Here is a 12527-nt window from a genome sequence, read left to right on the forward strand (position 1 = left end):
GTCATAAATAAGATAAAAACGGCTGTAAACTGTGTATAAAGCGAGTGAATCCGAGTTGAGAACCGGAAGTTGACCGGAGTGACTCTATGAATGTTGCAGAATCATAAATGACCAGTAGGTGGCAGTGTGATGTGTATTAGAGCTCACTGTCACAGCAAGTTTTTTTTTTTTTTTATTTATTTATTTATTTATTTTATATAATGAACAGTTTACAATAAAAAATATAGTAAAATGTTACAAACATGGTATTCACATTTCCTAGAAAAAAAAAACAACAAAAAAAAGACAGAAAAAAGAAACAATGAGGGTATATACCAATAATCACAATAAAAAAGAGGAGTTTAGTTCTTTGAATATGTTCATAGTTCTGGTTGCTTTCCTATTTGAAAGACCTTGAAGAGTTTCAAAATAAATCCTCAGATCAACTTTGAATTGGGAGATATTGGTCTTCCTTTCTGACCATTTACATTTGTGTGTATAAAACTTACCTAAATATATTTAAAGATTTAGTATAAAGATGTGACTTTTATCTATATCTTTATTTTCAAAATAAAATATGACATCTCTTTTTCTTATGTTAATTTTAGATCCGCTCAACCTAGTAAATAAATATTCAACATCAGTCCAGAAAAATTTAACATACATACATTCAAAAAAAAGATGCAAAACAGTCTCTATATCCATTCCACAAAAAACACAACATTCAGAAAGATCGGCTTTGTATCTCTTAAGAAAATAGTTAGTTGGATAAATTATAGTTATAATTTAAATAAATTTGTAGTTATAAGTCCAAATCAATTTCCAGTTGATATTTTGAAAGTGATTATTCCAGAAGTTTTTACTTCAAAATGTTGCAGGGCAATGAATTAAACATCTAAAAAATGTATTATTACATTTTCTATCTTTGATATCAATACCGTTTAATAAGATCTCTTTTTTAAATGTTGAAGGTTTAGAATCACTGAGGCCCTTTAACAGCCTTAGAAATCCTGCTGGAATTGCATCAATCACAATACAATATTCACACAGAGGTATTGGAATACCAAATTTCTCAAGAAATTCAGTATATGTAAGTAAATATCCTTTATTATTTATCAACTGTGAGACCATTAAAATATAATTTTTAACCCAATTAGTATAGAAAATTGATTTGTTCTTATATTTTATGTATTTATTATTCCAAATGATCTGCCTATGAGGAGAAAAGTTATGTTTGTATATAAGAATCCAATATAAGAGAGTTTGTCTATGAAAATTAGATAACTTAATAGGGAGTTTGTTGACCTCAAAATCACATTTCAAAAGAAACTCTATGCCACCAACTTTTTCAAAGATAAGATTTGGAATTATATACCACATCTCATCTCATTTTTAATCCAGTTCAACTTGAAAATTGCATTAGATGTAGCAAAATCAATCACATTCAGACCTCCTTGATTATATGAATTACATAAATTATTGTTATTTAAATAGTGAGGCTTGTTTTTCCATATGAAATTAAATAGAGTTGAATCAGGTTTTTTTTAAGAAAAGATTTTGGTACATCTAATACTTTAGCAGGATAGACTAAACGAGACAACCCCTCGGTTTTAGACAACAGAATCCTGCCTTTGAGTGATAAATCCCTCATGAGCCACATATCAAATTTCTTTTTCATTTTTAGCATAAGGGGTTGGAAATTAGATTGTACTCTGTTTAACTGATCTTTGCAAATATTGATACCAAGATAAGTTACTTCCTCTCTAATCGGAATACCTTCAAATTGGGTAAAAGGAATGCCATCATCTTTAAGTGGAAAAAGAGTACATATTTTTATGTTTAAAAATAAACCTGACACTTCAGAAAAAAGATTAAGGCATTCTATACTTTTCTTAGCCTGTGATATATCTTTCAAAAAAATAGCTGTATCATCAGCAAGCTGACAACATTTCATTTCTCTGTCCCTAATACTGATGCCTTGAAAGGAATCATTATGCAAATGTAACGCCATCGTTTGCATAACTAACAGAAATAAAAAGGGTGCCGCTGGGTCTCCTTGTTTTATGCCCCGAGAAATACTAAATCGATGAGTCGTTCCCCACGGGAGTTTAACTGAATTATTACAGTCATTGTATAAAGTTTGTATCGCCCTTTTAAAGTATTGACCAAAACCAAAAAAATCTAAAAGATCAAATAAAAAATTATGTTTTACAGTATCAAAGGCTTTATATATATCTATAAATAAAATGTAGCTGTCATCATTTATATAATCCTTATAATCAATTAAATCTAAAAATAATCTAATATTATTGCTAATATGTCGGCCTTGCATGAAGCCTGATTGACTATCATCTATGATTGTATCTAAACATAATTTTAATCTTTGAGCAAAAATATGGGCAAACAATTTTGCATCATTATTAATTAATGTTATAGGTCTCCAATTGTCAAGAAGCAAACAATCCTTATTCGGTTTAGGTAACAATGTAATTAGGCCTTGACACATAGATGGGGGGAGCTTACGGGCTTCTATAGCTTCCTTAAAAACCAATAACAAAAATTCAGAGATATAATCTTTTTTATATTTTTATATTTTATAAAATTCACCTGTTAAGCCATCATTCCCGGGGGATTTATTGTCTTTTAACTTACTAAAATTCTTTTTTAATTCTTCAAAGGATATATCTTGATCACAAACGTCTTTCTGGGTTTCGTCAATACCTTGTGCAACATTTTTAATATGAGAAAGACAATTGGAAATATGGCTACTACGTTTAGAATATCAATTTTTATAGAAATCTTTCACAAAATCAGAAATTGTTTTAGGATCTTCGGATATCTGCTCATTAATTTTAAGTTTATATATATTATTAACACTAATATTTATTTTTTCTAAATTATGAAAATATTTGGTATTCCTTTCACCATGTTCCATCCATTTCCGTCTAGAACGAATGAAGGCCCCCCGTGCCAGATTTTGATAGATATCATCCAATTCAGATTGTAATTCAATTAACATATTAATATCAGCTTGTGTTTGCTCATCCTTTTCATAAATAAGAATAATTCCCTTAAGTATTCTGTCTTGTCTCATTCTTTTTTCCTTAGATAATTCTTTTCCTCTTTTAATTGCCATATTTCGAATCTGAAATTTTGTATAGTCCCAATGTTTGCCATATATCTGATCTTTTTTAGCTTTTGACAAATTTTCATTTATAATTTTTATGGCTTTTTCTTTGAACAATTCATCACTCAAAAGTGTATTATTTAATTTTCAGTAATTTGCTTTAAATTTAATTGATCTATTCCTTATGGATATTGCTAAAGTGTTCATATTATGATCAGAAAAAAACGAGGGTTCTATTTTCGTTTCCTCCACACTATCTAATAATTCATTTGAAATAAGCCAAAAATCAATCCTAGATCTCTTAGATAAATCTTTGTTGTTCCAAGTGAACTGGATTTGATGTGGATTTTTTAGTCTCCACACATCACAACAGTTTAAGTGCAAACAGAGATTATTAAATTCTCCATAAGTGCCTCTTAAGGATCTTTGAGGATGACAGTCTTTAATAGGATCATTTATGCAGTTCCAGTCGGCCCCAAATATTAGTTTAGCATTAACAAGGCATTTATTTTTTCTTCAAATTCAGCAAAAAGAAGTGTGTTTCTTTGGCTATTATTATGGCCATATATATTACCTAAAATAAAAATATTCTTCATAAATTCAACAACTAAAATTATCCATCTTCCTGAGTCATGAACTACATTTTTTAGGATTTTTCCCTGAAAGGAGCCCTTTAATATAGCAACACCCGCTGATTTACTGTTTTCATAAGACATCCATATATTGTCTCCCCACTGATTTTTCCAGAAATTAAAATCTGAGACTAAAGCATGCGTTTCTTGTAAAAAATAAAAATCTGCCTTAAAAGATTTACAAAACAAAAAAACAGCTTTCCTCTTAATCTGTTCTCGTAAACCCCTCGCATTAAGTGAATACAATGAAAAAGACAAAGTGAACAGGTAGAACAAATAGTTAACACAAAAAACGTAGGTTTTAAGTAGAACAAAGAAATAAAATGATTTTCTAGACCTTTTGAGTGCAAAGTATTTAACAAGCAAACAATGGATTATAACTCTCTGGCCTTTGGAATTTCAGAGTTTATGTATATTGTATGAGCTTGCATGTTACTAACTGCAATTTAGAATAAGATAAAATTTCTTAACGAAAGGCAAACAAATTACCCATCATTCTTCTTCTTAACGACATATCAGGGCTTTTTCACCATTACAATCTTACTTCTTTACCATCAATGATGGCTCTGGCTCCAACGAAAAAAGCTCTTTTCCCTTGCTTTCGTGCCTCTTCAATTTGTGGCCACAGTTTAATGCGTGTCTCTTTGTCTTTTGTGGTCAGGTCTTCGCCGAACTTTAACTTCTTTGTTTTGAGGAATTCCGAGTTCTTTGCGCATTTCCATACTCTTTCTTTGGTTGACCTGGACGTAAATCTCGTTATCACCGGTCGAGTTTTGCCATCTTCTCTCCTTCCGATCCTGTGGCTCACATCAACTTGGGAGCGTAGATCCTCTCCGGAGTCTTGAATGAGTGTCTTGCAGATGTCGACCACACGCTGTTTAACATCTTCTCCCTCTTGCTCTGGCAGACCATACAGCCTCAGGTTCCATCTTCTGTGATAGCGTTCCATATCGTTCAACCGGTCCTCCAGACCAGTTATTCTCTTCTGATGATCATCACTTGCCTTCTTAATCGTTGTTATTTCTGTTTTCATATCTTAAACTTCGTTGAAGAGAAACTCTGATGATTCCTTTAAGGCCTCGATGGTGTCTGCATTTTTTTTTTTTATCAAGCTTGCAAGATTATTCGCATTCTCTTTTATTTTTTCAGCCACAAGTCTCACGATGTTGTCTTGCAATTCGGAGAGTGTTGGTTCAGCTTTTCCCTTCTTTGCGACCGGAGTGCACGGAGCTGAATCGGGAAGAGGGATAAATCCTCCATCGTAATTAGTGTAGGAATGCATATCACCTGCTTTAACAACTTCCATAATATCCTCCGTCAAATCTCTGTTTTCTGTTGTAAATGAAAGCATCTTTTTACCTTGGTCTCTTAGTCTTTTTTCTGTCATCTTTTTGGTTTTTGCAATTATAGTCTGATAAACTTTGGGCAACAGATCAAGTCAACAAAGAGTCCGAAATCTTTATCTCAGTGAAAACCAACAACGAAAAAGAGATATTTCCACGTGTTTGCACTAATTAATTGTAACGTTAAGGCTGTGTGTCTTGTCCTCGCTATTAATGACGTCTTTAGAGCTCCACTACTTCTAATGACCTGCTGTGACAGTGAGCTCTAATACACATCACACTGCCACCTACTGGTCATTTATGATTCTGCAACATTCACAGAGTCACTCTGGTCAACTTCTGGTTCTCAACCCAGTTTACTGTCAAATACCGCGTACTAACTGCTCTCTCTATGGAGATCTATGTAATAAGTGTAGTTTAAACACTCATCAATCAAATACAATTATGAACTGTATGTGAATAAATGACAGTTTGGACTTTAAAAACCTCTATGTATTATGTAACAGACATATCTACTGAAGTTAGCATGCTAAGCTAACCCGGTCCGTCCTCAGAGAGCATGGAGTCCCACTGACCTTCACTCGCTTTATACACAGTTTACAGCCGTTTTTATCTAATTTATGACTGTAATATCGCTCTTCTCTCAGGAACAACAAAAAAGTTGTGAAGACGCCATGATAATTTATCCGCACTTTCCCTCTGTAATGTGCGCATGCCACAGTAAGTGTGGCGTGTGTGTGTGTGTGTGTGTGTGTGGGAAAGAGAAAGAGAGAGAGAGAGAGAGAGAGAGAGAGAGAGAGAGAGAGAGAGAGAGGGGTGACGTCACAGAAAGAGGGCGGAGCATCTCTCTGTGACGTCACAGCAGGGCAACCTGTATGTAAGTCAGAATGCGTCTCTGTTTCTCATTTCCGAGGTTTGTGCGTTTGAGTAAAGACACGTAAACATGGGGCTCTTTAGAAGGTTTAGAGAAATTTTTCAAACCAGAAGAAAGAAGAAAACTAAGCAGATTTCTGAAATGAAGGAGAAGCTGGAACACATGGAGAAAGTAGAGAAAGATTTGGATGCATTTTCTAATCCAAGGATAGAGAAGATAACAGAAGAGAAAGAAGAGAAAGCCATTCTGCTACAGATGGTGCAAAAGCTGGAGGCTACTTTGGCTTCTGAGCGAAAGCAGCAGGAACAGGATATAACTGAGAAAAGCCAGAGCTGGGCGAGAGAACAAAAACAACTGGAGGAACGTGTTGCTCAGCTTGAGGTCACTTTGGAACGGATGACCAAGAAGCTCCAGTCTTCCCTGGAAATCCATGAGGAACTGGAGAAAACTGTAGAATGTGAGAGAGAGAGCTGGACGAGAGAACAAAAACAACTGGAGAAACATGTTGCTCAGCTTGAGGTCACTTTGGAACGGACGACCAAGAAGCTCCAGTCTTCCCTGGAAATCCATGAGGAACTGGAGAAAACTGTAGAATGTGAGAGAGAGAGCTGGACGAGAGAACAAAAGAAAGTGGAGAAACGTGTTGCTCAGCTCGAGGTCACTTTGGAACAGACGACCATGGAGCTCCAGTCTTTCCTGAAAATCAATGAGGAACTGAAGAAAACTGTAGAATGTGAGAGAGAGAGCTGGACGAGAGAACAAAAGAATATGGGGCAACATGTTGCTCAGCTTGAGGTCACTTTGGAACAGACCACCATGGAGCTCCAGGATACTCAGAATCACTGTGAGAAAGTAAAAAATAGTGCAGAGCAGGAGAGTGATCATTTGATCAGCGACAAGAGCAACTGGAAGAACGTGTTGCTAGTTGGATGCCACTGTGCTCTGTGCCGAAGAAAAGAAGACTTCAGAGAATAAAACAGATCATTATATGAGGGTCCATGAGCGATGGGAGAAAATTGTTGCTCAGCTGAGACAAGAAAACATTCAAAAGAAAACGAGAAATAGAAAAAAAAAAGAAGACAAGAGAAACAGAGAGTCTGAACATTCCTTTTTCCTCTTTCTGTTTCTTTAATGGGTATTTATGATAGTTTTACACTTATAGTCAATAGTATAAAGCTGAGTGTAAAGCTATTGTATCTTGTAGATCGTCTCGTCTTTTGATCATTTTTTATTTCTGTCTTGTCAAAAATACTGATTTGAATCTTTTACTACAGCGAGTCACAATAAACACTATTAACAACCATTATTTTTGTCTTCCTTACAAACGCCGTATGACCTCCTCATGGATTCTTCCACTAAGTTTATATCTCTCTTATGGGGCAGGGGGCTGTGGCTCGGGGTCATAATGCTGAGGGGGAGGAAGGTCAGGAGGGAGAGGGAAACTGGTCCTCAGTGCCACATTGTGCAAAACACCACACACCCTGATAATCTTACACACTTTTTCCGGGTGGTATAGAAATCTGCCAGCTGAGACATCCAGAGCTCCACATCTGCATTTAAGGAGGTGAGGAGCATCTGAGGGGTGAAGCCTCGGTCACCTGTCATATTATAGACTACATCAGGACAATGTTTACAATTTCTACATGTTGTTAAAGTCACCAAGAAGCCAGTCATCACGTCCTGCAGCTGCCTGTAGTCTGTTCCCTACACTGCTATGTGTCAGGATAAAGGAATCATGTGCTGAAGCAGGTCAGTGTGCCACAGTGAAGGGAAACCTGATGTATCGACTACCCACCTTAATAATAACATCCAAAATGACAGGCATTATGACACTCAGGTGCAGATACCAGACCTATAGCATGAGATTTAATAGAATTATATTATATCTAAAGAAGTTCTTTGTGAAAAAGTTAATTATATATAATATTTATATAAAGTATTTCCCTGTCTGCCATTTCCCACTAGAAACAACCTGTTGTCATTAACCCCAGAGTGGTGAGGACCTGTATTTGGACGGGGATGGCATGGTTCTGGTGTGTTTCCCTCGGTAGTACTGGACCCAATTCAGCACATAGATCCAGGAGCACAGCTGTAGGAATCTAAATCAGCTTATTAGCCAGTCCTCATCCAGGCCAAGAAATCATCATGGTCCCTGGAGACTCTTTCTCTCCTTAATCTTCCATTGGCACCGCAGCATTTATGATTTATTCCATCTCATTATGGAAAGATAAAATAAACTGATATTTGGTCCTGTGCCATGAACATAAAAGCAATAATAGCTACAGAAAAGCTCCTGCTTCCCTCTGTACCGGGTATTTAAATCCCTTTTAAAATGCTTTCAGTGAGTCTACATTCTGTTTCTATGAAGTGTTTCAACAGTTTGCATGTTAATTGGCTGTATGGTGCATTAAAGTGCATGTGAATTATGTGAATTTATGAACCACATCTGGCTGGAAAAGACAAGTATCCAAATACTTTTGACCACACAGTGTGTATCAGCTGAAAAGCAGCAGCTTCGGATCAGTCGCGTTTCCACTGGGATTCAACTCTGAAAGATCACTTTTGATTTTTATTATATGAAATATTTTATATTATAAATTTGATATTATTCAAATTATTATTATACAGTCTCCTCCAAGCAGCTCGTCCCCTGTGAGGACTCAGTCTCCTCCAAGCAGCTCGTCTCCTGTGAGGACTCAGTCTACTCCAAGCAGCTCGTCTCCTGTGAGGACTCAGTCTCCTCCAAGCAGCTCGTCTCCTACCAGTCATGAGCCTCACATAGAGATAAATATAGAGCACATAGTGTTTGAACAGCTTTATGTTATAGGTTACAGAGGGATTTCTGTCCAACACCAGGGGATCAGGAGGAGAAGGAAAAAGATGAAGAGATCAAGAGGAAGAAGATGAAGAGAAGATGTTATGCACTCATCTCTGAGCAACAGTTTAAAGTCTCATCTCACTCGTTCCTGTTCAGTATCTCACCTCAGGACTGGGGATATCAAAGATTCCTGTAGATGATGTGTTGTATATACAGTAGAACATCAGCTGTAGGAGAACCAGGGAATAATTGACCAAACAAGGATTTGAATATTAAGATTTAGCAGAAAGGAGGAAGTTGTTTTTGCTGTGAACTGATCAAATCTCACACTAGGGCACTTTGTATTTGTGGAAGTGGTGTTACGAATCTCACGTGTAAACATTTAAATTGTTTTTATGCCTCGTTAGTCTTAAAACTAACATTTATAGAACTGACTAATAGAAAGTGTTTTTTTTATTTTCATGGATCACCTCATATCAGTGTTACATTCATTGTGTGTGTATAATGATGGCATGTCAGTTATAAGGGTGATGGAGGAAAAGTCAAATCTAAATGAAGTTTGTCACTTTTTTATTTCTTGTCATTATTTGTTGTCCTCCCCATGTGCTGCTGTACACAGGTGAACAGAGACGTCCATTCCACACCAAACTTTTTACAGAAATCACCAAATCTTGATTTTAATACTGCTGAGATGATTTTATAGGAGTTTAGTTTCTTATTTTAATACAGATATTAAAATCCCATACATATTATGGTGTAGTCGTGGACCAGTTGAGAAAACACTAAGTGCTTGTAAAAAGACTGGCAGCAGATCAAAATCAATCACATCTTTTATTAATGTTTTTTTCTTTTTTAAATACAGTTTTGGACCTGATTGTATTCAATAAAAAAATATGTATTGCAGTTAATTTACCTTGTGAATAATTTACCAGATTATTTTATTCTTATGATAATTTCTTGCTTAGAAACGTCTTAATAAGTAGATGATTATAATTGAAAGATAAACAGAGACTATAAATACTACCATGTGTTTAAGTAAAACATCTGTTTGTGTTCAGAGAAGGTAAGTATAATGAATAATCTAAGGGAAATTAAATAAAGTCTTGTTAAAAGTGCAGTGTTGTCAGGAAACAGAAGGAAGCGAGGTCAGGTAGCATGAATGAATGATTTCTTTTCTAATAGCTCATAACACACATCTGACACGCGATAATCACGTGTTCTCTTATTCTCTATTTTCAATGCACTTCTACTCCCCCTAATGGTCACTTTAAGTATAACACAACAACAGGTCACCACATGCAGTACAAACTAATTACACCTCAAATTAAACCCCATAATTTTTTATCAAAATCACATTCCAAACTGCAAACACGTGTTTTCTATTAAATAATATAATTCTAAATATTTTAATACCCTACTGTGTCTAAACAAAGGAGCGCTATAGGAACTCGTGTTGGGTTTACAATCACACACCACTTTGCTTGTCTTAACACCACCCGTTTTCAGCTTCCGCGTCTGCATTTGAATCATTGAAGCCCCGCCTCTTTTGTGACGTCGGTATCTCTGATAGCGCCCTGGACGCGCTTTTATTGTCATGACAACTTTGTTGTGCTGCTGTTCAACACAAACATTTACTGATCACAGCAATGAAGCGCAAACAAACAGCTGAAATGTTTTTAATTGTTTTTAGTGATAAGCGTCAATGTGTTGAACAATCCGCTCTCCAAGACACCAAAAAAGATTTTTCAGCCAGAAAGAGCGACTTTCAGAAGAAAGAAGGAGAAATAATGACAGATAATAAGACGGGTAACAGCTTTTATTTTGTAGATAAATTTAACGTTGCCAAGTGCAGAGATAAAAAAGGCAACATCAGAAGGCCAATGAATGCCTACATGGTTTGGGCGAGGAAACAGCGGCCCATCTTTTCCAAGGCCAATCCAAATAGCAGCTCTGCAGAGATCAGCATGCAGCTTGGGATCGAGTGGAACAAACTGAGTGAAGAACAGAAGAAACCCTACTACACTGAATCATGGAGGCTTAAACAGGAACACGAACAGTTGTTTCCTGGTAGGTGAACTTTCTTTATAGACAAATGGCAAAATAACAAAACAAACACATCAATTCTGCTATTTTTATTGTTTTTATGTTGCTTCTTACTCTTTAAATTCTTCTTTTCTATCATGTAGATTGGGTTTATAAACCGCTTCCAAAGAAGGGAAGGAGAAAAGGCAGTTTGCAGAGTAGTGACTCACAGAGGAGACCTGATCATCAACCAAACCACCATATAGTCATGAACATGCCAGAAGAAGTACCAGTCCATGACCTCGTGCCTGAAGTTAGTGATCAGTTCCCCGGCCTTAGCCACCAAGAACTGCTGTCTCCTAAAGACTTCTGCTTTGATCCTCCTCTTTTCCCTTCTGTTTCTGAGTCGACTTTCTGCCAGACCAAGTGAGTTAGTAAACTGCATTGGAACAGTTTCAGAAGAATGACATGCAAATGAAGTTTTACTTTGCATCTTAAATAATCGCCATAATCGCCACTCATTTACTTTAATATGCAGCTAAAATTGTGCACTTCTGTTTACAGCACCTGCTATGGGTCTGAGTGTACAAGCAGTGAGGTTCAGCTCGAGGACGAGAAGGAAATCACTTTGCTCAATAATGACATCTTTTCCATGTTAAATGAGGAATATGGATTTTTTAACCAGTCTGGAGCCCAGAATCATACTGAAGACCCCCACAACAGCACAGAGATCCTGGATTCTGTACCAGCCTTTGACGTCGACAGCTTCGAGGATCTGTTGAAGCAACTTGAAGAAATAGAAAATGATTCAGGAAAAGAGAAAGATGGTGAAATACGAACATTTCATGTACTTTAGTGTGCATGTTGTTTCACCATCTTTAATTTATTTTAAATTCTAATATAAAGTTTTATTTAAAAAAAAATAAAGATTTTGAATTTCAATCATGTCTAATGTCTCTTCATCACAGAGAGCATTCAATGATGGTATTTTTTTTCTTGAAATCCACTTTAGTAAAGTCAGTGATGTTTGATGTCCTTAACGAAAAGGAATTTGACAGAAACTGAAGTTGAGGTATTTTCTTGCAGCTTTAGTGCTTTGTTCATTTTGAGCTCTGAAAGCAATATAGCTGACAGTTAATGTGGGGCAGAACCTGATTCACTTAAACATCTGTACTTTATAATTAATCACATGGATTGGCACAAGAAAGTGGATGATCTTTCAGCAGTCATTCTGACAGGGTTAACACTGGATTCACCTCACAACACCTGAACACTACTGCTGGATGGAGCAGCGGGTGCGTGCACGAGCGGCGGTTGGTGAATGGAGGGTGGAGCCGGGGGGAAACGAGCGGTGAGAAGCAGATCTGTGGCTGATGGGACTAATCAGTGTGTGTTCCTGTCTGATGAACTGTTCTGTATTGGTCCTGTTTACTTCAATAGTAAGGAATGTAGACCTGAGATCCTGATTATTGGTCTTTTATTACCCATAAGGCAGTGATTTTTACCCTTTGTTGAGGCGTGACTCATTGTTTAGATGAAGAAAACACAGTGCATGTAGGGGTACGGCCTCAGGAGCCCTGCAGTAAGTGTGCTGTGTGCATGTGATTGATGAATGTGCAGGTAGAAATTCAACTGAAACTGCATTCAATCTGGTTGATTATCAAGCAAGTTATTTTTTAACTACATTTAAGTTCCCTGTTATAGGATAACTTGCAATTTTGTAAATTCCAAC

The sequence above is a fragment of the Silurus aristotelis genome (assembly GCF_946808225.1).
Source record: "Silurus aristotelis genome assembly, chromosome: 1".
NCBI classification, from domain to species: domain Eukaryota; kingdom Metazoa; phylum Chordata; class Actinopteri; order Siluriformes; family Siluridae; genus Silurus; species Silurus aristotelis.